The 27,420-nt window shown below is 40.3% G+C and overlaps 1 long non-coding RNA gene across 1 annotated transcript in view; it reads left to right on the forward strand.

The window, feature by feature from the left end:
• The window catches only part of LOC124100684 (uncharacterized), a 96,790-nt gene that overhangs the window by 14,735 nt on the left and 54,635 nt on the right, over positions 1–27,420 (forward strand). The gene's annotated exons all lie outside the window — the stretch shown is intronic.

Genomic DNA, 27,420 nt, shown 5'->3' on the forward strand with positions numbered 1-27,420 from the left:
CCCATCCTGAACTCAGTGTAGTCCGAAAGCCAGAAGTAGGCATCAGGGAGCAGAGAGCCAAGGAGAAGCTTGTTCAAGGAGTCAGAAAGGAGACTCCTAACTCAGAAATAATGCAAAAACACATCATTTCTTTTATATTTTCCCCTGTTTCCTTACACCCCAGTTCCCAAGCAATCTCTTAAATGGCAGCAATGGGAACAAAAGAAGCAATGAAGAGTAGAAATCAATGAAAAAACAGAAAAATAATTTTTTTATTATTATTAAGAAAGCCACAAATTAGTTCTTTACAAAAATCATTAAAACTTGTAAGTCTCTAGCAAGATGATGGAGAAATAAGGAGAGAGAAAGGGGGTGGGGGGAAGGGATGGGGGGAGAGAGAGAGAGAGAGAGAGAGAGAGAGAGAGAGAGAGAGAGAGAGATATTCACTAATTCACTTATGGATACCAATAAATGAAAGAGAAGGTAACTACTATAGGTCCTATAGGCAGTTGAAAAAATCACCAGGGAATACTAGAAAACAATTCTCTGCATGTAAATCCAACATATTAAAAGGACTATTCAAGCTGGGTGTGATGGCACAAGCTCGTAATCCCAGCAGCTTGGGAGGATGAAGCAGGAAGATAGCAAGTTGAAAGCCAGCCTTAGCAACTTAGCAAGTCCCTAAGTAACTTAGCTAGACCCTGTCTCAAAATAAGGTATAAAAAACGTTGGGGATGTGTCTCAGGGGCTAAGTGCCCCTGGGTTCAATCCTTGGTACCAAAAACCAAACCCAAACAAACAAACAAACAAACAAAAAACTGTACAAATCACTTGAAAAGTTCAAACTACCCAAACTCACCAAGATGAAATAGATAACCTAAATTGTAATATAACTGTTAAACTGAATTTGTAGCTAAAATTCTTCTGAAAAAGAAATTTCCTGGGTTTATAATGATTTCACTGGTTAATTCTCCAGAACATTTAAGGAAGAAATTTGACCAACTCTACAAAATCTCTTCCAGAAAATTGAATATGTTGGAACACTTACTAACTCATGAGACCTGCATGAACTTGATATCAATTAAATCCTGTTTTATTTAATTAACTTTGTACTTATTTTCTGTATACTTTCAATTATTTTACCTTTTTTTTAAAAAAAAAGTTTTTAAGGTGGAGGTTTGGATAATTGATTTGAAGCTTTTATTCTTTTCTAGCATTATTAAATGCTTTCTGTAATCATTTAATGCTATAAATTCTCCTCTAAACATTATGTTATCTGAATCTGCATTTTACAAAGATGCATTCCAGAAGTGAAAATACAAAGGCAACACAAAAATAATAATACAAATAAAAAGAAAATACAAAATAACTTCAGATTGATAACATGCGTTAATACAGACACAAAAAACTCTTCAACAAATTTTAACAAGTCAAATCTAGCAATATATATAAAAAGAATTATACGATGACCAAGAACAATATACCATATTGATACTGAAGAACTCAAGTCACATATTTATTTCATTTGTTGCAGAAAGATCTTGTGATAAAATTTATCATGTCTTTATGATAACCAGTAACCAGAAATTGAAGACTACCTCAAAATAATAAATGTTAATGATGATGACTACCACCACCACAACAAAAACCTCATAACTAACAGCATAACTAATACCAAAAGATTGTATGGTTTCTTCTCAAATAAGGTACAAAGTAATAGTCTCCACCTTTGCTATTTCTATTCAATAGTTTATTGGAAGTATGACCAAGAATAATAAGGCAAGAGAAAGACATGATTGGACAGGAAGAAATAAGGCAGCAACTATTCATTGGCAATATATTTGTCTATGAAGAAAAGTGCAAGTAATTTATAAAAAATAAACAAAAAACTTCTAGTATCAATAAGTTTCAATATACAAGATAAACACAAAAAAATCAATTGTATTTTATATACTAGTCATTTATAAATATAAACCAAAATTTTAAAGAAATATCTTAAAATCTCTGAAAAGTAACATATTGGGCTATAAACATAACAAAACTTGCACAGGGTCTATTTGTCAAAAACTAGGAAAGGATAATAAAAGAAATCAACAAAGACCTAAGTAAGTAAACATATCCTTTTCTTGGACTAAAAAACTCAATAAAAAACTTCTAAAAAGATCAATTAAATGGATCTCTATATGTAACAAAATTCCCACCAAAATTCCTGCAAGAATTTTTGTAGGAATAGGCATGCAGATTTTTTAAAAAAATACAAAGATTATTCTTTCCCTGTTGTGTATTCTTGGCATTGATGGTGCAGATCAGTTTACTTCTGGACTCTATTTTGCTCTACTGGTTCATATATATAAATACTTTTTCATGTTAGTGCCATATTTTTTTTTGGGGGGGGTTACTGGGGATTGAACTCAGGGGCACTTGACCACTGATCCACATCTCCAGCCCTATTTTGTATTTTATTTAGAGACAGACCCTGGGGATCCTCCTGTCTCAGCCTTCTGAGCCACTGGGATTACAGACATGTGCCACACTGTAACAGGCGACATGGGGATTTTGATAAGAATTGCTTTCTGTAAACAGATATCTTTGGGTAGTGTGGCCGTCTTAACAATTTTAAATCTTCCAATCCATGAATGTAGATGTCTTTCCTTTTATTTGCATCTTTTAAAATTTCTTTCTTGTTTGGTAGATTTTAAAATACTTATTAAATTTTAAATTTTAAAATACTTATTACTTAAGTATTTTATACATTTTGGTATTATTATAAATGGGATTGCTAATTTAGTTTTTGAAAAGTTTATTGCTAGTGCATAGAGATGTAACTGGTTTTTGAATGTTGTTTTCTTATTCTGCACCTTTACTAGATTTATTTACTAGTTTTAATATTTTTTTTGTGGAGTCTTTGTCTTACATATTCTATATATAAGGTCACAACATCTACAAACAGAGATAATTTTACTTTTTCCTTTCCTATTTGGGTGATTCTTACTTCTTTTTATTGCCTCATTACTCTGGTTAGGATATTCATTCCCACATTGAATAGAAAAAGATGGGAAAAGTGAGCATCCTTGCCTCACTCTTAACATTAGAAACATTTTCATTTTTCACCAGTGACTATGATATTAGTGTGTGATTTTATATATGGCATTTATTTTTTGAGGTAAATTCCTTCTATACCTACATTGTTGATGGTTTTTATAATTTTTTGCAGAAGTTTTACTGCATTTATTGAGATAATTGTGTGTTTTTATCCTTCATTCTGTTAATATGATGTATCACATTATTTAATTTGCATATATTGAACCATCTTTGCATCACAGGGATAAGTCCTACTTGGTCATGATGTATGAATTTTTTAATGTTTTGGGAAAACTGGATATTTTTATGTAAAAGAAGAAAATTGAACCCTTGTCATACATCAGACACAAAAATTAATTGCACAATTGTACAAAGACTTAAAAGTAGGACCTGAAACTATAAAATTCCTAAAGAACATATAGGATTAAAAACTTCATGATGTTGGTTTTGGCAATGATTTCTTGAATATGATCCCTAAAAGCACAAGCAACAAAAGCTAAAATAGACAATGGGACTACCTAAAACAAACAAACAAACAAACAAACAACAACAACAACAACAAAAAACTTCTGCAAAACAAAGGAAACCTACAAAATGGGAGAAAATATTTGCAAATCTTATATCTGATAAGGATTAACAACTAAAATATATAAGGAACTCCTACAACCCAATAGCAAAACAAAACCCCAAATAACTGAATTAAAAAGAGGCAATAGATTTGAACAGACATTTTCATTAGCCAATAGGTATATGAAAGTATTCAACATCACTAATCATAAGGAAAATACAAATCAAAACTATAATGGGATATTATCTCACATTCATTCAGATGATTATTACCAAAAAAGACAGGAGATAACAAATGCTGGTGAGGATGTGGAAGAGTTGGGACCATTTTAAACTGTTGGTAGGATTGCAAAATAATGTAGCTGTTATGGAAAACAATATGGAGGCTTTTCAAATAACTAAAAAAAAAAGAAATAATAGATTACCTAGCAATCCCACTTTTGGGTATACATATCCAAAAGGTTTGAAATCAGGATCTTAAAGAGATATTGATATCCCTATGTTCGCTGCAGCTTTATTCACATAGCCAAGGTTTGGAAACAACATAAATGTCCATCAATAGATGGACAGATAAAGAAAATATGGTATGAATACACTACGGGATATTTTTTAGGCTTAAAAAAGAAGACAGTTATGTTATACAAACAGCATAAATGAAAGACATTATGCTAAAAGACATAAGCTAGGTTACAGAAGGAAAAATATTGTCTGATTCCACTTATATGAGATACCTAAAAGGAAATCTAAAACCACAATTGAGTACCTTTATATACCTATTAGAATGGCTGAAATAAAAGAAAAAGGCTGAAAACACAAAATGATGGCAACATTGCAGAACAAACGGAACTCTCATCTGTTGCAGGTGGGAATGTAAAATGGAATGGCCATACTGGAAGTTTGACAGTTTCTTGTGAAGTTAAACATACACTTAGCATAAAACCCAGCAATCCCACTCCTGGGTATTTACCCTAGAGAGATGAAAACTTATGTTCTTACAAAAGCCTATACATGAATATTTTTTAGCAGCTCACTTCATAATTGCCCAAACCTGGAAGTAATCCAAATGTCCTTCAATGGATGAATGGATAAACAAACTGTGGTACTTTCATACACTGGAATATTTACTCATCGATAAAAAGCAACAACTTGGATGAATCTCAGAGGCATTTGAGAGGCATTCTGAGTGAAAGAATCTAGTCTCAAAAGATTATATACAGTATGATTCAATTTATATGGATGTCTCAAACAGACAATACAATAGTAGTGGAGAGCAGATCACAGGATATCATGAGGGAGGTTTTGTTTTGCCAGTGGAATTGTTCTGTGTCCTGACTGTGGTAGAAGTTGTATGTATTATACAGCACCTAACATTCCTAGACCTGTACAGATACACAGATGCAAAGTCAATTGTAGTGCACAATGATTAAAGAAATAATAATCCAGGGAGCATAACTGGTCTTCCCTCACAGGTTCTCCCCCACCCACTCTCCTCAAGGAGCCCCACTGCTTCCCTTGCTCTCCTTGCTCCCAGGACTGTCCCATTCTTCCTACACGTCTCACTGTCCTCAGGCTGTGGCCCCTCACCCAGCCTCGCCTAAGGCTCTTCCTGAGCTCTGTACTCTTCTTAGTCAAGAGCAAACACCCCAAATCCACAAGGTTTTCAGCCATTTCCCTCAACAGATGAACAAAGGACAATCATAACAGAAACAGAAGCAGAAGCCATTCTGATGGCTCTCTATCCAATGATATCCTCTATATCCTCTATATCCAATCCTCTATATCCAATGTACCAGTGAGTGCCCTCAGTTCTGCTTCCAAAATAAGTCCTGAACCTAGTCAAGTCGAGGCCGCTGCCATCTTTGGCCTTAGCTAGTGCAATGGCCTCCTGTCTGGCCTCCCTGCTTCCACTTCTTCCCCATAGTTGTCTACTCCCAACACAGCAATCAGAACAATCGCACTAAGACAAATATCATGCCATTTTTTTCCATTTATAAACCTTCCAAACCTTCCAAAAACATTTAGAATAAAAGCCAAGTTGCTGGGCTCTGGCCTCCAGGGGCCTCCGTTTGGCCCTGTGTTCCTCCCCAGGCTGCTTCCTTCCCACTCCTCCCTCCCATCCTGTGTTCCAGCCACGCTGACCTTCTTGCTCTTTCCAGGAGATGTCATGCTTGTCCCCACTTTAGCACTATTTTCTCTTCCTGGAACTGGTTTCCCCTGAAAGTCTGCATGGTTGGTGCTTCAGATTGTTCAAAACTCAGCCCTGAGGTCACTTCCTGTCAGAGAATTCAGACAGAATCTTCTGCCTTTGGGTTTTAAGTAAACTGCCCAGCCTTCTAGTCTCTCTTTAACCCTTAACCTTACGTATTTTCCCTCAGCACTTAACCACTTCTCTTATAGGTGCTGGTTTCCCACTGCAACACAGACTCAGGAGACTTACTGTGATCTATGGGTGCCTGGGATCTGGGTCCTGTTCCCTCTCTGCTATCATAACTCTCTACTCCCAAAGAATGATCTCTGGCTGCCCCAACCCTGGGGACTCCACTCCAGCTACACTACCGCCTGGTGTTCCTGGAACACCCCACACGATTCCTGTTTCCACCCTAGAGCCTCTGTCCTGCCATGCCCTGGAATTCTGGAATGCTGTCCCTCCACATAGCTCATCTTTCAGTTCCTCCTGCACACTTGCTCCTTCCCTGTGCTCCTTCTGCTGCCTGGGCCACTCTTTCAGACCCATCCTCCCCGTACTGACGCTTCCTCTCCATCTTCCTCCTCAGCTCAAGCCTCACTTCTTCAAGGGAATGTTCTCCAAATGTTCTCTGATTATCAGTGAAGGTCAGACCTGGAGATGGGCTCTCAGGTTACCAGCCACCTCTCCTGCTCACCACCCATCACAGTGGGGACTTGTGTGTGTTTCTGTGGGTATTTGGTTAGGGCTCCTGTGAGGGAGGAACAGTGGCCAATTCTGCCCCATCATTAAATCCTCTGGAACCTAGCATACCTTGGCACGGAATAGGCTTTTATTAAACATTTGTTGAATGGAAACATTCATTATGCTACAAAAGCTACTCACTTTTCTATATAGTCCCAATTTCAGGATAAGGCAGTGAAGGTAACTGTTAAAACAAAATTCAAAGTAACACATTAAGGTCTATTCCCTTGGCACTGTTAGGATATGAAAGATGCTGTGGTGTACAGGAAACAGGAGACTGGGCAGGTGAGTTTCTAGGGGCAGAGATAGAAGATGAGCTAAGAACTGCTGAGGCCTGAGCAGCCTTCATTGTTGACAGTGTAGTAGTATCAAAGCTTCTACCCAATAATACAGCTGGTGCTCAGATATTTTTTGACAGTCTGTAGAATTTTCTTCATGTTTTTGTATTAAAACTCAAAGGATGAGAGTAAGAATAGATCACCAAAATTGGTTCAGCATAGGTAACCTCAGGGCAGTCTGCTGTGTCCTGCTGTGAGCTGCCTGGTGTGGATGGGCAGAAGGGCCAGCTGTCCTTGTGGTTGATGGTGTGGAGGTGAGTCCACCCTCAGGTGGGTGTTGGGGAGGCCCTTCTGACGACTTTTAACATGCATCCAGAGCTTGTGCCATACTTTCTGTTAGCCAAAACCTGTCTCCTCCTTTATCTGACGTTTGTGGAGAGATCAAATCAGTGTGTGTCAACCCTGCTGCTCACTGGAATTACATGAGGGAGATATGCAAATAAAGACGCCTTGGCCTATCTGAGGCCAATTAAATTCGAATCTCCAGGGTGGTATCCAGTATTAGTATTTTATAAAAGCTCCTAGTAAGTGCAGCCAGATTTGACACCACAGGAAGATGCAGTGCCAGAGGCTACTTATTCCGGTTCTCAGGCTAAATGATAATGGTGTGGTAGGCAGACGTTTGCCATGGCCACCAATGATCGTGTCTTCTGCCCTTGTGTAAACTCTGCCCCTTGAGTTTAAGTTGAACTTAAACTCAGGTCATAACTACCCAGGGGAAAATGGTCAGTCAAGAAGAGTGGGGAAAGCGAATTGAAAAAGCCTGCATATTCCTAAAACGTGGGTGATCAGTCTGTAGCTACCTTTGCCACTGACGATCTGCATCACCTAGTTGCCTATCTTCTTTTTACTCTAACTCCAACCCAGCGGGGATGATCTCAGGATGGGCAGCCTCCTGGTGCTCCAAGCATCCTTATAGAACCTTCCTCTCAGGCTCTGGTTCTGCCCTGCTCCTTGGCATCCTCTGCTTACCTGGGCTGCTGGTCTGAATGCGAAGCTGGCATCACGGCCGCTTGTTCTCTCAGCTAGAGAAAATCTTCCTGTCGATGCAGAGCCAGTCAGAGCAACATTCTGCACAGTGTGGCCGTGGAAGCTGCCTATCTACACCATCATTACCTTCATTACTGCACTGCGAGCTCAAGCACCAGGGGCCAAGTTCTTGTTGGAGGCCCTGGCTCTGGTGGTGGGCTCCTCTGGCAGGGCCTGTGTGCCCTCTCTGAGAGGCAGGATCAAACCAAACCTTCCTGATCATGGGGGCTCTTCACATTTCTTTGGTGATATTTGGATTGCCAGGCCAATCAACTCCTGTTCCCTTAAAAATTTCCTCTGCATCAGGGGAGCTGCTCCTGGGATTCTATTCCATGTCCCTGGCTTCCCCTCCCTCAGAGGTGCCAGCAGCCCTTTTGTTGGTTTGGCTCTCCACTTAGATCATTGAAGCAACTTCAGATCCAACTGGGCACCACTCAGCATTTCATTTATGTCTTGGCAAGGTTACCATGTTATTACTTAACTGTGCTGCTGCTACTCAATAAGTGGGAACTGATTGAAATAACCACAGGAGTTGCTGGATTCCCCTAATTTTAGCACAGAATTAAAGCTCACTCCCACAGTTGGAAGTTAAAATAGGCTGCCAGCCCACAGAAGTGCCCACCCACCACACCTAATTGTCACACCACTGATGCCTGTCATGGAAGGAAACACAGAAGCTGGAGAGAACATTCTTAGAAGCAAGCCTCTTCTCTTTGGCAAATGCCTGAGGTCATTTTGGCCAGTCCGTGTTTCATGGTGACCCTAAACCTGTGAAAATTTGCATGGCTGTTTTAGGTACTCTTGGCTTCTTCCCTGATTTGTTTATCAGGTTGTCCAAGCAGACAGTCACTGCAGAGAGCAACCGCCAAGAACAGAAACTCCTGTTTGGGGGTGCCTCTTTAAATGACTCATTCCTGGAGTCCAGATACAGGAGACGCAATGACCCTGAGGAATCTAGGTAATGACACTTAATCCTAGATAACTCACTTTCTCTCGATGTCATGGCAATCAACCACAACCCAAATGTTACAACTTGAAGAAAAATTTGGAGTAAATGGCTTATTGTGTAACTCTCCCTCCAAACTCCTGAACACTAATTTTTTCTTTTTCTTTTTACTTTTTACTACTGAAAACTATGTATTCCTACATATATTTTGAGGGTGTTCGATGAGAAATTATTTCTCCCAATGTGCCTCCTGCTTCATATTCCTCATCACTGTGCAATTTTGTGTTATCTTGTACCCACTTTAAGTCATAATCCACCCTTAACATTGTAGCACAGCATAGTTTATCAGACTGTCAAGGACAAAGTATGGGAGCAAAATAGAATTCTTAGAGAAAGAGAAAAGGTTTTTTTTTTTTTTTTTGCCAGATGTTTCCTTGAGGGGATCCTGGGTAATCCCTAGAGTTCCATTAAGTCATCCAGTGGTCATCCACTTACACTCTCTCCTTGACCACAGCCACCACCCTCTCCCAGCTCCTGCGGTCTCATAGCTAGACTGGTCGGGAGCTCCCTGACACCCATCTTTCATCAGTGTCATTTTAATAATCTTTAAAGGCATGTTTTCCCATGCTCCTCTCCTGTCCCCAAATATGCAGCGATTCTGGTGTCTCCAGGATGAAGTCCAAGTCCCTTGGGCTTTCCTTCATTGGACAAACTTGTTCCTAACATAGGTCCCCTAGGTGTCATTGTCCCTCCAGGAACACTTTTCTAGTCAGACTCACTCTCTTTTTAACATATTATTCAAACTTCCCTCTGCACCTCCGCCGACTTGTACTCCATAAATACTGCATCTTCCTTCCCCACTGCACCTTGGAGTCCCACCCATCTTTCCCACCTACTTAAGACTCAGCTCACTTCTGTGCTCCTATAGTTAGCTTTTCCTGATATTTCCCAATATATTATTGTGATTTTTCTTCAAGTATTCTTTGCACAGTCATCTTGACGGTACTTTCGTTTGTTTCAACTAGGCTCCTTGAGTTTCTACTTCTTGTAACTCTTTGCTAGTTGATTATTTTTTAGTATTTTATTTAGATTATTATTTAGTATTTTAAGCATCTAAGATGCATAGGAGAATATGGGTACAAGAAAGGACAAGAGAGACAAACGGAGGGATGGACAATTTCACCTACAACTTGGTTAACTCCAGCTATTCTCTAGTCTACTAAAATTCCCATTTTAGGAATTGCTACATGACAAAGGCGCTGGCTGTGGTGTGGGGACCTCATGCTCATGGAGTTACAGTTCTTGCCTTCTAAGAATCCGTCATGGTAAAAAGAGACTTGGGCTATTGGATTTTTTTTTCTAAAGCTGCAAGGAAACCCGGTCCCGATCATACTTATTCACACATTTACTGAAACAGGCTAAGCTCAGAACTAAACAGTGAAAATGAAAATGAATCCAGGTCTCCCATGGGCCTCAAATATGGTAGTTTAGGATCTCCTCTCCCCTTTCTATCATAATTGTGTTTCTTACTTGTTTTCATTGATTGAACAACAACTGTTAAAAAAAAAAGTGGGGCAAGTAGGGTGATGGAAATGAATCAACCCATGGAAACAGTAAAACATCTACAGAGAGAAAATAAGGAAGGAAGGAAGGAAACAAAAGCAATTTCAATATCTCTCTGCAGGGCCTGCACATCTTCCCTTGCCAGCACCCCTGGACCTGGCCGGTCTCACTAGGTGGCAGGTGCTTCCTTGTCTCACACAGAAAACAAGTCCTGGGCCCCTCATTCTGTGAAGGAAAGTTACATCTGACACATAAACACTGGGCATGCCCTGCTTCCCCTTTCTATTCTTTACAGAAGGGAGAGAAATGATCAAGTAGTTGAGAAAAGAGTCCAAGAGGCAGCTTTGTGCATTTCTTAATTCATGGGGATTTAAAGTAAAGACCTTCTTGACATTTTAAAGTAGGTTTATGTCCCCTTTATTGAATTTTCATGGAGAAACTGAACTGCAATAGAAAATAAGCAACCCGATGGAATACCATGCCCCAGAACACCGTTTACCCAGGAAGAACACAACCTACCCTCACCCAGGTAACAAGACTTTTCTTTTCACACTACTTAACAAATAGCATGAAGCATGACTCAAGTCAGTTTTTAAAAATGTGTCTGGTACCTTTCATTAAGAATTGAAAACTCTGTAAGACTCTTGCTCCAGGAAACTGTGCTCTGACATGTTAATAGTATTTAGCAAGAGCAGAGAAAAATCCACGAACTTAGATTCACAGAAGGAGAATCAAAAATTCATCCAAAATGGAGTGGCCTCTGAGTGATGGGGTAGTTTTCATGTGAGGTGTCAATGTAGCTTCTTTACATGACATGAAAGTTCCCATTAAAAAAAAAAAAAAACTAAACTACTCCTCAATTTTTAAAAATCAAGCAGTTATCTAAAGTGCTTTTTAGAAGAGACTATCAAGAAAGGAACAGAAAGTAGTCATTATGACTAATCAGCTTTTGGAGCTGGAGTCACCAACGTTGACAGTGAGGGGCTTCAGAGCCACAGTGACCTTTCAAGCAACTCAAATTCCTTCAATTGTTGGTGATCATCCTCCAGAAGGAACACAAAGAATTAACGTGCACCAAGCAGATAGAACAGATTGCCAGCTGGTAGTTTACTCTTGTACAGGAAGGCTGCTTTTCCAACACACAATTCTTTGTTGTGCTAAAGAGAAATAAATATATAAAAGCCTCAGAGAAAGACTTCAATTCTTTTATGTCTGGCAAAATTGTTAGCACAATGTGCCTTGAGGATATATCCACCGTGTTTGCCTTGTGGGTTTGTTGTGAAAGAACAAGAATGCACTCCAATAACCAACCCCACACTTTACAGTGTAGAAAAACCTTACATATACATTTTCTCGATTGAACCTCACAACTTCAGTGGGAGGCAGGAAAGGTGGACTGTGTCTTAAGAGGGGTAACCCTGAGACTGCTGCATTCTTGCAGGGTTTGTTTTCAGAGAACAGAGTGGATCATGCTATATTTTCAAATATTTTTATATTGCACAAGGATATTTATTGCAGTAGTATGGATAATAAGGAAAAAATTTGGAATCTACTTAAATGTTCCTTTAATAGAAGACCAACTAACTGTGGTATAGGCCTAGACAGAATACGATGCAGCCCTTAAGAATCTTGATTTAGAAGTAGTAGAAATAAATTCATCGATGTCGAAGATTTAAATTTATTGTTGTTGATGAAGGAAATTGTTCATAATATATTTAAGCTTTATTACCTAGTAAATAATAGTAGAGATAACGTGATATTTTTGCTGTAAGAAAAAAAATTGTGAAAGAGTGGCTATCTTTGTGGACTGAATAATGTGTGTTGCTTGTTTTCTTTTTCATGCTCATCAATCACTTCTAATTTTAATGTCAATAAATGTTAAAAATAAACTATTCAGCATTTTCAAGCAGATTAACTTTTATAATGATAATTAATGGAAAAGATTCAGCTCTACTATGGTGCCTCGTGGGTAAAGCAATCCCCGGGCATGTAGAGGAATCAGCCACGGTCCTGGCAGGGACCTGAATTGTCCAGATGGTGCAAATGAGAAACAATGAATGAAGACATGGCTGTGAGGGTGACAGAGGAAGTGAACAGGATGACAAGGTTCCCAGGAACAGTGGAAAGCCGTGACCACCCGAAGGAGGAAATAGTCACCACTGCCCAGCAGACAGGAGTTGTGGAGGGGTGCCCCAGATGGATGCCTCAGAGGGAAAGGGTCGCTGCCTTGGTCAGACACCAGGGAAGCAGGGAAGTAGCACCCTGCCTTCCCTCCTCTCTCTTGCCTTCTTGTTTCCTGCTAGAGGGTCACTTTGACCAAGTCCAACCAGGAGGCAGCTGGCAAGGGAGTCTGGGACACAATCCCTTGGGGTCAGCTTCGTGCTGCACAGCCTGGGGTGGAGGAGGCCAGAAAATAGGCTTGACAAAGAGGATGAGCAGAAAACACAGGGAGCAGAACACTGGATCAGTGGGAAATGTTCAATTTCCCCAAATATAGCACGACCCACTCTGCAGCTGTCTCAGGGTCACCCCTCTTAAGACACAGTCCACCTTCCCTGGCTCCCACTGAAGTTGGAAGGTTCAGTCAAGAAAATGTATATGTAAGGTTTTTCTACACTGTAAAGTGTGGGGGTTGGTTTTCCCGGAGGAAAGGGGTGTCTCTTGGTCAGGAAACTGAAACAGAAATGAAGAGTCTATTGGGGGCAATAGGAGCTGAATGAGGTGATTTTTCTGCCTGTGCTCACTTTCAAAAGCATGGGGATGAGATCAGAGCTCTCCTGGCCCCCACTGAGTGCAGAATTTCTTTGTGGAATTTTAGACAGAGATAAAATTGTACACCTTTGGATGCTCATAATTTCATTCCTGCTGCTTGGGGGGAAGAGGGGACCGCCAGGGAAAGGCAGAGCCAAGTCATCCCCAGTCCACCTTGCCCTTTCCTGCTGTTCCATCCCCACTCCCCTGTCTCTTCCACTTCAGGGTCCTCATTACCAGCCCCAGATGATGGAGCAGTAAGAGGAGCACATTGATTGTGCACTTGCCAGGTGGCAGGCGCTGCCTGCTCTAAGCGTTCAACATCATTAACTCATTCAGGTCTCACAACAACACTGTGAGGAGAGTGACACTGTCAACCACTTTACTAAGAGACTGAGAGCATGGATAATGGAGCCAGACTTCCTGATTCTGAATGTTGCTCCTACCATTTTCCAAACATGTGACTCAAGTTTTCTTATCCACAAAATGGGGACAGTAACAGTGTCTAAGTCATGGCATCATTATGAGGATAAAGTGAATAAATATAAGTAAGGGTTCTGAACTGGGTGTGGCACTTGGCAAACAGTCAAAAAGTGTCTGTTATTCTCTTCTCTTGTTCCCATGCAAGAAAGCCAAGGCCCAGAGACATGAAGGTGTTTGCCTCAAGTCACACAGCTGATAAGCAGCAGGATTGGGACTCTAATCAGGAAATGGGGTTACTGGACATGGCTTTTACCAGTTGTCCAGCATTGCATGAAAAGATGCTCCCTGCCTTTTGTTTCCTCCCTGCTACTTTGAAAGCAGAGAGATGTAGTTGACCTCTGCTTGCATAAGATGTAAAATGAGTCTCTCACACTTTGGGCCCTCTGCCCCTCCCTGTGGCCCAAGTGATGACCTATGAAAATACCCTCCATCCTTTAAACTTCACCCCCTCCAGGGTTACTTGGGCCTTTCCAGCCACAAGGAAGAGTACAGAGCCTGACAGTAGGTACCCTCAGACAGGGGCAGGTATGTTGATGCTTGTCCATCTCATAATCCTAGCTATCAGGTAGATGGACACCAGTGTTGTAAGGGGAACTTTAGGACCTAGATCACCTAAGTGGGTTCTCAGTATCCAAAATATGCACTGTATACAGTCATGGAAAAAGTGCCCAAGTGTAACTGCTGGAGCTCAGTTACATATTCTGGCTCAAAGGAGAGGTCGGGGCAGATCCCTTCCTTGCATGGAAGATGTCAAACACACATCACCATCATTGCTTAATCTCCTAACCTATGAAAAGTCAGGAGCAGTCACCTGGGCAAGATAATGAGCAGAAGCCAGCAGGACACGTAGAGGTAACTGACAGAGCCGAGATGAGAATTCAAGAACTCTTTAAGCCTGGGCCACAGCATGATCCCTCGTGTTCTTTATTTCATTTCTTGTTCTTTATTTCTCTTTCTTGGCTTCCTCTTAGCCAGAGGCTTTATAACTAGATTTTTGTCAGTCTTGTCTTTCATTTTAGAGTGAAATATGATCAATTACCACCTACAACAGAACACGCTGAAAGCTATGTCACCAGTGAGTCAAAAGGCCCCAAAGTAATGTCCATGGCTTGTTGAAAACCCAACGATCAAATGGCCATTCAACAAATCTCTTTTCCTTTTATATCTTTTTGTTTCTCTTTGTTTTCGACCTGTCTTCAGTGTACATTGAAATAATGTGAATGCAACCACATGTCCTCGATTTTACAGATGCCTAGTAACTAAAGTCAAAGGATAGAGATAAGGAGGTTGCCTAGTGTTCATAGACGGCAAAAACTCCTTCAAGAGCATCACACACAAGTGAAAAGTGTTAAGATTTAAGTTGGCACGACTTGCTTCCTTTTCTCACTCTCCTCATCTTTGTGAAGTTCCCTGAGCTGCATCAGTGATATTGCCAGGCAGTACCCTGGCTGGAGCCTGGCATCTGGCCTAATGAAGGCAGGAGGTGATGTAGAAGTGATGTGGACTCTGTTTCATCACCTGTCAAATGTGTGTGTAGGGTGGCCTAAACTTTAAATTATTTCTAAAGTTCTTTCCAACTTCAGAAGGATATGATTTCTCACTAGTTCTGAATCTAAGGTCTTTAAAATATCTGCTGAGCTGTGTTGAGTCTTTAATTAATCAAGAAAATGCTCGGGGCTTTGAATTAAATGTTGGGCTGTTAAAAGCTGAGAGGAGGGTGCTGTGGTGCAGGCCTGTAATTCCCTGTGGCTTGGGAAGCTGAAGCAGGAGGATCACGAATTCAAATCCTGCCTCACCAATTTAGCAAGGCCCTTAGCAACTTAAGAAGAAACTGTCTCTGAATAAAGTATAAAAAAGAGCTGGGTTGTGGCTCAGTGGTTAAGTGCCCCTGGGTTCAATCCCTGATATCAAAACAAAACAAAAACTGAGATGGGATTGTGGGTGGATGCTGGACATTTTCTGATCCCTAAATAGGATGATTTTTCTAGTGATGAAAAACTGTCACTTCCTCTTGTGGAAGTGCCTCTCTGGTCACGACTTAGTGAGATGACACTCCCTTTTGTAAATTGGGAATAGGTGCACTTTCCTCTGGGCAGATGGAGCTTGCTCTGGGTGCTCTGCTTGGTGAATGAAGCCCCCTTTGCCCTTTGGTCAGGTCCCCCTGTGCAGGGCACCAGCTGCACAACCTGCAGGACAGGGTGATGGATGACATAGCCACGAATAGAATCCTCCCAAAGCCTCCACAATACCTACGCAGGAACTTGATTACTGAACGTGTAAGGATGCAGATGTGGGTAGAGGTTGCTTGAACTACAACACGTGGATCTTTCACTTTATAGAAAAAGCACGTTTTGTGAATAGGCACAGATGGGATAGTGTCTTAGCCTGGGTCCTGTATTTTGGGAAATACGGACACCAGGAATAGAAGAGTAAAAGATGAAAGAAGGAGGAAAAGCAAGCCCCAGGTGCTTTATCGAGCTGGTCCCCATTGTGGTCAAATGGACCTCCATATTGCTTGGACCCCTGGAGAACTGTAGAGACTATATTTTAGGATTGTCTTCCCCAGGAATGGGAGGGAGAAATATTTCCTGACTTCTGGCTCCAAATTCTGGCACAAATTGGTCAAAGGTTGTGCAAATATGTCAGAATGATTTAGTTGATGGCATGCTGGTGGAGTCATCAGGGCAAGGAAGGCCAACCCATATCCAAATATGTGTCAGTTCTGGTGATGACCTATCACAGATCCCTTGGGATAGAGGGCATCTGAGGTAAAAAGCCTACCACCAACTGACTGGCTGGACTTCTTTAGGGATACGTGCCATATTGCAGCACGCATCATGTGACTTCATGTCAGTGTCTCTAGTGACAGCAAGACATTCAGTACAGCAGTTGTTAGACTGGTTTTGGTGAGATGGCACTTAGGCTGCTGGGGTCAGGACATGAAAAACCTCTGTCCTTGCTAATCTCCCTTTTGCAATGCACATCCTGGAGTAGCTGTGGAGAGAGGCTGACTGGCAGGACATCTCGTCACCTAGTTTTTCAGTATTGCAGTTGCAGGGGAGGTTGACCTTGATGTGAAACAAAGATCAATCATGTGCTATGTGTCCTGTACCACAGGTCCATCCACATTGACATGAGTTCCTCCGTGCTTACACTTGAAGTTTGCCTCTTTGAGGCTTCTGATCCATCCAGCAAGCCAGCCATTCACCAATGCAATGGGTCAAGGTATATCCTTGTCTGATGTCAATTTTTCCTCCCTACACAGAGAATGAGCAAGTGCATTGTCACTGGGAAGAGTGACCTTCACTGCCTTTTAGGACCACATCTGAAAGGGGCTATAGTCTGCTGGTAACCCACTTTTCACTAGCAACAATTGTCAAGTCAACCTGTCTATGAACTAAGATTGAGTTTTGATCCTCCTTTATTGGTTATGAGGACTATCAGGTCTCAATTATGAACTGAGGTAGAGAAGTAAAGAACACAGGAATTGGGGGCAGATGGGACTTAGTTGTGCCCCTTTGATCTCTTCTAGATCATTTCTATCATATGAAGGATTATTGCTCTGCCTGCTCAACATTGTGACCAACATTGTGGATCTGATAATATCTAGCTCAGAATGGGTACCTTCCACCACACAGTCACTTGATGGTCTATGGGTGGCAGACCCATCTTCATCAGGGCTCAGAAAGTAGCTGGTTTTCAAATGGCATGTAGCTTTCTGCTATAGAAGGAAGGCCTAACTCCAGAACCACAGGATCTATGCTGTAGCTCACTCATTTGGGCCCAACAGAGAATCCATACATCCAGCATCTTCATTTGCAACAAACAGCAAAACACATTAGACCCCCTAGTCTCATAGCCTGAGTGGCATGGCCATTTTTGCCAAAGTCTAGATGTGCTACATATCTTCTCAGACGCTCAACACTGCAACCTTTCAAGTCACCCAATAAATAGCCTAGAGCAATCTTCCCAAGGATTATATCTGCTATTTTGGATTTTAAAAGTTTTTTCACATATTTTATTGGTGCATGATAGCTCTACGTAAGGATAAGATTTGTTGTTACATATTCATACATGCACATAATTTAATAATATAATTTGGCCAATCTAAATATTTTTAGTTGTTTTTAAATACCTAAACATTTTTTGATGCTCCTTCCATCAAGAGAAGGGGTCCATGTTTTTTCCCCTGGAATCTGGTTAGGCTTTTTATTGCTTCAGCTAATAGAATATGGTGGAAGATTAGATAATACCATCTGACTTCTGAGGCTGGATCATAAAAGGCTGTGCATCTTCTCCCTTGGTCAGTGGAACACTTGCTCTTCCAACTACCTGATGCTGTCATACTGTGGGGGTCTAAGCTGCCTGGAGGGGCCATGAGTTGGTGTTCTGGTCATCCTCACTGAACCTGGCCTTCCAGTCATCCAACTCAGGTGCTAGCAATTTCTCCAAGAGTGGTTTATGTTATCTCTAATTTCTAAGGGTATTTTGTTGTTTTGTCTTAAAATACCTAAAAATATTTGATATTTCTTCTATCAAGAGAAGAGGTTCACATCCCATCTTCTGGAATCTGGTTAGGCTTTTTACTTCTAGCCCCGTAAGTGAAGATGATTCCAGAAGGTTCCAGCCCAGTTTGAGTCACTCTCAGCCATTTGCATTTTCCTAATTTAGGCTCTGGTCAGCCTTCCTCAGCTGTTTGAATAATTATTTTCTCAGTTGTCCCAAGTTTAGTACATTACTAATACCATTCTAGATGTATACAAGAGGAATTGGTTTATTCCATAAAAATGGATGCCTTAGGGCATTAGGTCTAAATTCTATCATGGAATCCCAGTTTAGAAAAGCTGGCAGAAATTGAAGAGTAGAGACTATGTCCTATCCAAATTTCAGACTCAGAGAATCTTTGAATATAGTAATATGACCGTATTTGATATCACTAGCATTTGGGGTGACTTGAAATAGAAAACTGGAACAAAATGCATGACCTAACATCTTGTCCTTTACCTCAGAGTTAGTACCATCATGCCCCAAATCACTAGATTCCTAAAAGTCTCACTGATGGGGCAAACGGAGGAATCTTTGTGAGGGTTTCCTTCTCACCCTCTAGCACAGAAGTTGCTACTTGTGCTTGCTGTGCTGGGTTTGCATGATGTGATCATGTTAGTATTCCAACATATCCCATGTGCCTATGGAATATTAAGACAATTAAGATCCCTGCAGACTACTTTGTGACATTGCACAAGAGGCTTCTTATAGCCTTTGGCAAGACTATCAATGTGAACTGACGTCCTTTCCACTTAAAGGAGACCTGCTTTTGATCCTGTTTATTGATGAGAAGTTAAAAAGAACATATCCACTAGATCAATAGCAGCGTACTGAGTGCCAGAGGCTGTGTTGGTCTGTTTCAATAAAGATACCACATTTAACTCAGCAGCTAAGATTGAGCCTACCTCTTGGTTGAGATTATAGTGGTCCATTCTCAGGCACCATGGTCTGTCAGTTTATCACTTTCAAGGGCCATGCATGTGAATTATGTAGGAATATGCTGGAGAACATGATCCCATATACTTTAAGTTTGATGAGGGCACCAATTTTTCTGAATATGGTGTTGACTCAAGTATTACCTCTTGGTTGATGAAGTTGAAGTTAGATAGTTTCAGAGGCTCCCACTTGGCCCATCCTACCTTACTAGTTCTATTCAATAGGTCAGGGGACCAATGGGAGGATTCTAATGGCTATTTTATCTTCCAAATTATTCATTTGGGGAATGTAGAAATAATCACATGTTGTCTATGGACCATTGGATCAACTTTGAGCTATGCTTGTGGGAAGATTTCTTTTCCCAACCCGTCAAGTCAAGGACCACCTGAGTTGGCTGTCTGTCTCACCACTGAGAACACCTTGGTATTTTGATGAGTGCCGCGGATGCCTGGGGAACAAAGTGTCTCCCAAGTACAGTAATCACCAATATTTTGTTCCTGTCACTTAAGAATTGCCACTTGGCCTCTGACAATTTAGAATCCTATCATCATTATTGATGCTAAAGAGTCTAGTCCCATGGTAGCATCTCCTTCTATCAATACCTATTTGTAGAGACAACAAACCTTGGAGTTTCTCAAAAAAATACAAGTGTCCTCTTCATCAGTGCATTTCCTATTGTTTTCATCACTGGAACATGCTCTGGAACTTCCTAAGGGAATATAGAGAGATGGTGAATTCTCTGATCTCACTGAAAAATCCATTTTAACCCTTCCATCTCCCATTGACCCTTCCTTGATACTTTGCTGAGGTCATTTTAGCAACCCCACCTTACTCCTTGTGTACAAGCTTCAAGGAGTTATCCCAGCAATGTGTTAGCGCTGAATCCAGATGTTTTCATCTGGATGTTAAATCCTGTATCAGGCAAGCAGGCTGTCATATCAGCCAATGCTCCCCATCCATCTTGTCCTCAGTCCTCCCTTATGCAAGCACTCAAGATGTATTCTCACATGTGTTTTCATGGCTTCTGCCAATGTCTATTTGCAAGGACTTGCAAGTCTTTTGGTTTGAAGCAGCAGCCATTTAATTCCTGGATCAAGATGTGCTGATCCCTAACTCTAGTTATTGGTACTAAGAGGACAAAGTCAAATCTCCTGGAGCATAAGTGTTGGCTTATAAAGCACCTGCTCAGATAAGATCTTTGGAGTGTCACCACATAAATGGAACTTGTCCTGCTCTAGACTTGGGGAGACAGTTTTTTTTTTCTTTGAGTCCAGAAGGTTCAGAAATCTGGTTTATTATTTTCAGGTTTGCTTATCTGTATGTCCCTATCTCGGGCCTCAGGATCCTGTTCCTTCCTTATCAGGATTTTCCATTTTGGGAGGAGACTTGTCGAAGCTGTGTCTTCCGTCGTCTTTGCAGGCTTGCCACCCTCACAATTAAATTCTAGCCCTGATTTTCAGCACAGTCTGTCCTATGGTTGCAGAGCTTAAAGGTGCCTCGGAACCTTGCCAAGCAGACTCCATGAACCTGTCTGTGAGTTGACATGGGCCTGTCTGTGACAAATGGTGTTGAGAGACAGATGGGGAGAAAGTGGGGGACTAGAGGCAGGGAAGCAATGGTAACCTTAAGAAGGAGCCCTGAGAAAGTAGCGGGAATTCCAGTCCTTTGTGAAGTGTGGGAGTGACAGGCTCTGTAATATGAATGATGTTCTGGCTTTCTGAATTCCCCATGAATATCAACATTAACCTCCATTAACTGAAACATCTTGAGTGAGTAAGTAGTTCTTGCTGGAGGAAACCTGTATCCCACTTGTATGTTTTCAATTTTAGGTTAAGACATTACTAAAAGAGTTGCTTTTTTTTATTAAAGTTTTTATTAGTAGATGGACACATACCTCTGTTTTATTTATTTTTGTGCGGTGATGAGGATAGAACCCAGTGCCTCACACCTGCCAGGCAAGCGCTCTACCACTGAGCTACAACCTCAGCCCCCAAAGGGTTTGCCTGAAGCATCACCTTTTCAAAGTTTGTTTAAAGGAGGTTACTTCCTCCTATGCTAAAAGTATGCCATCAGTTACTTGAAGTCCTGAGAATGACTTTTCCGTGTTGGTATCTGACTGCAGATTTGCTCTTTCTTGCTCTAATTTGAGTGTTCTCTGGTCTGATCAGCAGCAGCTGTATCCTATCTCTTTGTTCTGTGTTTTTTCCACTCTAATGATTAAAACAAGATTTGAAAATCAGCTACTTTTGTAGAGAAAAGTACTTTCAGATTAGGTTTTAGCTGAAATGGCTCCCACAGGGCAGGAACATGAGCACATTCTGAGACTTCCTATGTAACATCTTTACATCCCTCTGCCGCAGCCTTGAGCTTCATTGTTAGAGCAATGGTGCCACTCCTGGTATCTCGGTGGCTACTATTACAATTTTAAATAACAATAAATCTAATAAAAAGAAAGGATAAAAAATGAAGTGGGGGTACATTGGGACAAAAGTGAGAAGAGTTTTATCCAGCATGTGAGGAAAGACTGGCCAGCATGGATGGGTGGGGAAGCTTGGCTCTACATCAGTGAGAAAGACTTGGAAGTCTCAGTTGAGCACAAATTCGATAAAAGCTCAAAGTGTGGCACATTTCCCAAAGGATTTAATGAAATTTGTACTGAATTAATTTTAAAAAGTGCCCAGATGAAGGAAGGTCATTGTCCAACTAGATACTGCATCGATCCAAATACATTAGGAAGAGGGTGTGTGGATTCAGCAGTTATTCAAGAATCCATGACAAGCCAAATACCCAGGACACCAGAGTGTCTTCAAATGAAGTCAGGTATTTCTTTTCTTCTATCCTTCTATCTATTCTACCAAAAAAAATGCGTTTATAATCTCTATGTAGCAGGAACAGTGCTAGGGAAACAAAAGATGCACAGACCAGTTGCTGTTTCAAGATACTCACTATCCAGTAAGACTGACATAAAAAGAAATAGACCACTACCAGTCAGTACTAGAATTCAGTGGCATACTTTCTGGATACATGGATTGCCCAGGAACCAAAAAGGGGAGGTCTAACTCTTCCTAAAAGGGTCAGAGACATTTTTCCTAGAGATAGTGCTTACAGTAGGACTTAAATGATTTAAAAAGGACTTAAGGATTTGGTAGGTGCATGGGGAAAAGGCATCTAGGCATAGGAAACATTGAGGTAAATGCTTAGAAGCTCAAAAGAGTGGAGTGTAGGTAAGAAACAGTAAGTGTTTTTTTTTTTTTTTTTTTTGGTTGGGGAAGATAAGGCTGGAAAGATAAGGGCAAGCTCACCAAAGGAATGTTATAATCTCAGAGGAAATTTGGATTTTATCCCATGAGAAATGGGGCTTTACTAAAGAAGCACTTTGGCAGGAGTGTGGAGAGAGAATTGGATCAGGACATGCTCAGAGGCAAGGATACCAGGTAGGGAGCTGTTGCAGTAGCACACATGAGAAATGACAGAATGAATAGTTAGGAAAAAGAGATGACTCATTGAAATGCTTACTAGCCTTTCCAAGCCAAAATATCTCACATCTCATGAAGCCCCCTGACACTTCATTTCCCCTTTCCACTAGCACTTTTCACCATCCAAAACACCCTGTATTTTACTAATTTATCTTGTTCATTGCCTGTCTGCCCCATCAGTTCCATGATGGACAGAGATTTCTGTTTTACAGCTATACCCTAGTACATGGCACATAATAGATACACAAGTATGCTTTCATTTAAAGAAGGGGTGGGCTCATCTTGCATTGTTCCAGAGGATAGAATTTACCTAAAATTGTTTAATGATGAAAATAGAATGTTATCCCTTAATGATCAGAAATAAGAATGCCTTTTCTGTTCAACATTGTGCTGGAGTTCTAGATAGTGTAATAAGGCAAGAAAAAGTAATAAAAGGCACTTAAAATTGAAAAAGCAAAAGCAAAACTGTCTTTATTTGCAGATCTCCTGTGTAGAAAATCCTAAAGTCATATGGCCATTAGAATAAGGGAGCTTAGCAATGTTGTTGGATACAAGATCAATGTAATAAATTGTATTTCTATTTAGTAGGAATAAAGACTTGGAAATTAAAATTACAATAATATTAGAAACACGAAATACATACGGACAAATCTGACAAAGTAGTTCAAGATCTGTACAATAAAAATTAAAAACATTGTTGAGAGGAATTTTAAAAACCTAAATAAATGCAGAGATATATTGTGTTCATGGGTTAGAAAACTAGATATCATTGAGAAGTCAGTTCTTCCCAAAGTGAGATATTTTCTCTCCCTCTCCCTCTCCTTCTCGCTCTCCCTCTCCCTCTTCCTTTCTCTCTCTCTCTCTCTCTCTCTCTCTCTCTCTCTATCTATCTATCTATATATATATATATATATATATATATATATATATATATATAATTTTTTTCTGTGGTACTAGGGATTGAACCCAGTACACCTTCTATTATTATTATTGTTTTGTTTTGAGACAGGATCTTGCTAAATTGTCCAGGCTAGCCTTGAACTTGTGATCATCCTTCCTCAGCCTCCTGAGTTACTGAGATTACAGGCATGCACCATTATGCCCAGCTAAAAATGGGTCTGTCTCTCTGTCTCTCTCTCTCTCTCTCTCTCTCTCTCTCTCTCTGCAGCACAACTTTTCATTTCTCTGATTATATATGATGTAGCATTGTACCATATGGGCAGTCATACATGTACCTAGGGTAATAACATGCATCACATTCCACCATCTTTCCTGCCCCCATACTTCCTCCCCTCCTCTCCCCCTCCTTGCCCAATCAAAGTTCCTCCATTTTTTTCCATGCACCCTCCCCACTCCGTGCATTATGGATCAGCATCCACTTTTTAGAGAGAACATTCAACCTTTGGTTTTTATGGATTGGCTTATTTCATTTAGCATTATATTCTCCAACTCCATCCATTTACCTGCAAATGCCATAATTTTATTCTCTTTTAATGCTGAGTAATATTCCATTGTGTATATATACTACAGTTTCTTCATCCATTCATCTATTGAAGGGCATCTAGGTTGCTTCCACAGTTTAGCTATTATGAATTGAGCTGTTATAAATATTGATATGGCTGAATTACTCTAATATGCTAATTTTAAGACCTTTGTGTATAGAACAAGGAGGTGGGTCAAATGGTGGTTCCATTCCAAGTTTTCCAAGGAATCTCCATACTGCTTTCCATAGTTGTTGCACCAATTTGCAGTCCCACCAGCAATGTATGAGTGTGCCTTTTCCCCCACATTCTCGCCAACACTTATTGTTGTTTGTATTCTTCATAGCTGCCATTCTGACTGGAAATGAGATGAAATTTTAGAGTAGATTTAATTTGCATTTCTCTATTTGCTTAAGATGTTGAACATTTTTTCATATATTTGTTAATCGGTTGTATATCTTCTGAGAAATGTCTGTTCACCTCCTTAGCCCATTTATTGATTTGGTTTGTTTTCCTGGTGTTAAGTTTTTTGAGTTCTTTATATATCCTGTAGATTAGTGCTCTATCTGATGTGCATGTGGCAAAAATTTGCTCCCAAAATGTAGGTGCTCTCTTCACCTCATTGTTTCTTTTGCTGAGAAGAAGCTTTTTAGTTTGAATCAATCTCATTCATTAATTCTTCTTCTTCTTCTTCTTCTTCTTCTTCTTCTTCTTCTTCTTCTTCTTCTTCATGGTGCCTGGGATTGAACCCAGGGCCTTGTGCATATGAGGCAAGCACTCTACCAACTGAACTATATTCCCAGCCCCCATTTATTAATTCTAGGTTTTATTTCTGTGCTGTAGGAGTCCTGTTAAGGAAGTTGAGGCCTAATCTGACGTGATGAAGATTTGGGCCTACTTTTTTCCTCTATTAGGCACAGGGTCTCTGGTCTAATTCCTAGGTCCTTGATCCAAAAAGTGTGTTTCTTCTTGGCAGTATATGGTTGGGTCTTATCTTTAATCTGCCAACTTCTGTCTGTTAAGTTTGGCATTTAGATCTCTCAATATGATTATTGATTTAATTATATTTAAGAGTACTCTCTTGTGATCTTTTCCCCATTTTTCCAATCTGTTATTTGTGATTACCTCTCTTTCTGCCTTCTTTTAGATTCAGTATTTTCTATGATTCTGTTTTATGTTCTTTGCTGTCTTCTCAGTCAAAACACTTTGTTTTGTTGTACTGTACTTCACACATAACTTAAAAACTTACAATTGATTACATCTGCTTCTCCCCTCTCAGATTCTTTGAAATGAATTTTCTCACCAGGAGATTCTTTCTTTCTTCTGTGTCTGAAAAGTCTTTATACTTTTCTTCGTTCCTAAAAGGTCTGCTTACTGGATGTGGAGTTCAAGGTTGACAGTCTTTTGCCGTTAAAGATCTCACTCAACTGCCATCTCCCCTGCATTGTTTCTGATGAGCAACTGCTGCCATTTTTGTTGTTGTTCCTCTGTACATCATGTGGCTCTTTGCTGTAGCTGTTTTGTAGATTTTTTCCTTTATTAGTTTTTTTTTTTAATCATGTCCTTTGGTTTAGTTTTCTTTAAGATTCTTGCGCCTAGGCTTCAATTGTCTCCCCAATCCCCTTTCTGCTGTGCTCATGGACACCAACTACATGACTGTTGGGCCATTTGTTGTTCAACAGTCAGTGAGTCTTTTGTTTTCATTCATTTTTCTCTTTGTTTTTAATTGGGAATGTCTGCTGCTATGTCTTAAACGCTTTTCAATTTATTTTTCTGCAGTGTCCAATCTACCACTTGGTAATTTTTATCTTAGAAATAGAGGTTTCATTACAAGAAGTTCAATCTGGGTTTTTAAAATATTTTCCATGTCTGTACTCTATAGCCACATGAAATACAGTTATAGTAATTACTTGAATATGCTTGTCTGTTAATTCGGACATCTGTGTCAGTTCTGGGATGGTTTTGGTTGGATGATATTTCTCTTCATTATTGGTCATATTTTCCTGCTCCCTTGAATATCTGGTAACTTTTTTACTGAATGCCATATTTTGTGAATTTTACTTTGTTGGGCACTGGCTATTTTTGTATTCCTATAAATATTCCTGAGCTTTGTTCTGGGATACAGTTAAGTTGCTTGTAAGCAGTTTGCTCCTTTTGGGTCTTGTTTTTAGGATTTGTTAGAAGGAACCCAGAGCCATGTTTAGTCTAGGGTGAATTATTTTTCACTGCTGAGAAAAAAGCATTCTGACTACTCTACCCAGTGCCCCACAAACTCTGAGGTTTTCCAGTCTGGCTGGTGGAAACAGGCACTCTATGTAGTAAACTATCCCCTCTAGCTTTGGGGGATGGTAATTGCTTCATTGCCCAGGCCTTTCACATGCATTTGTTGATCACTTCTTTGTTGAACATTCAAGGGAGACCCTCTGAAGTTCTCTGATATTCTTACTGTGGGAAGCCCTCTCCTCTTCAGTACTCTGTCTGGCAAATCTAGCTATCTCAGTCTTCAGTAATCACTCAATTCCATCTATCTTTGGAGAGTTAACGGTATTCCTAGGCCTGGAGCCTTGCACAGGGGCCTGAAAACTCTCTTCAGGCAATGAACTTAGCTGGGCCTATTTTGTAGGGGCAATTGTTAGTTTCCTGCGTCTTGGGAATTACTGTTTTTTCCCCCTTGTATCCAGTGTTTTGAAAACTGTTGTTTCATATATTCTGTTCATTATTTTGGTTGTTCCAGGAAGGAAGGTAAGTCTGGTTCCCATTCCTCCAGTTTAGCCAATAGTGGAAGTATCTCTATCTTCGAAAATCTAACATTGCATTTGAGTTTTCATTTGTAGAACATGTCTTAGGTGTCTCACTACTTGCAAAGATCTTGAATTCAGTAACTAAGCTGAATTTACCTTTGTAACCCCAGGTGACTGACACATGACTTTGTCATACTAGGTGCTTGGCAAGTGTCAGATAAATTGAATTACAGTAGGACAAGCAATCAGGTGAAATTTCCATGAAGGGATTCTTTTTGCCCTATGTAGGAAAGTAATATCAAATCAAGAGTTCAGTAATGGAAATGTTGAAAGGAAACAGTTATCTTTCTATTATGGGAAAAGTGTGCACAGAGTGAGGGTGTTCATGTGCAAGGAATCAGCATTTTTTATTGTCTCAAGAAAGCCTCAACTTGGTGCTGATTTCCCTTTAATATTCCTCAATCTTATTCTTTGCCTAATGTGAGATATTGTAAAAATAATTATTAAGAACCCTCTAGATGATTAATTATGAATGATTTTGTGCTTAGCTTAATTATTAAAAGGCTACTTTCCCC

Source organism: Marmota monax, unplaced genomic scaffold, assembly GCF_021218885.2.
Source record: "Marmota monax isolate L192 unplaced genomic scaffold, Marmota_monax_Labrador192_F-V1.1 WCK01_AAM20220418_F8-fsc00037, whole genome shotgun sequence".
In the NCBI taxonomy this organism is placed as follows: Eukaryota; Metazoa; Chordata; class Mammalia; order Rodentia; family Sciuridae; genus Marmota; species Marmota monax.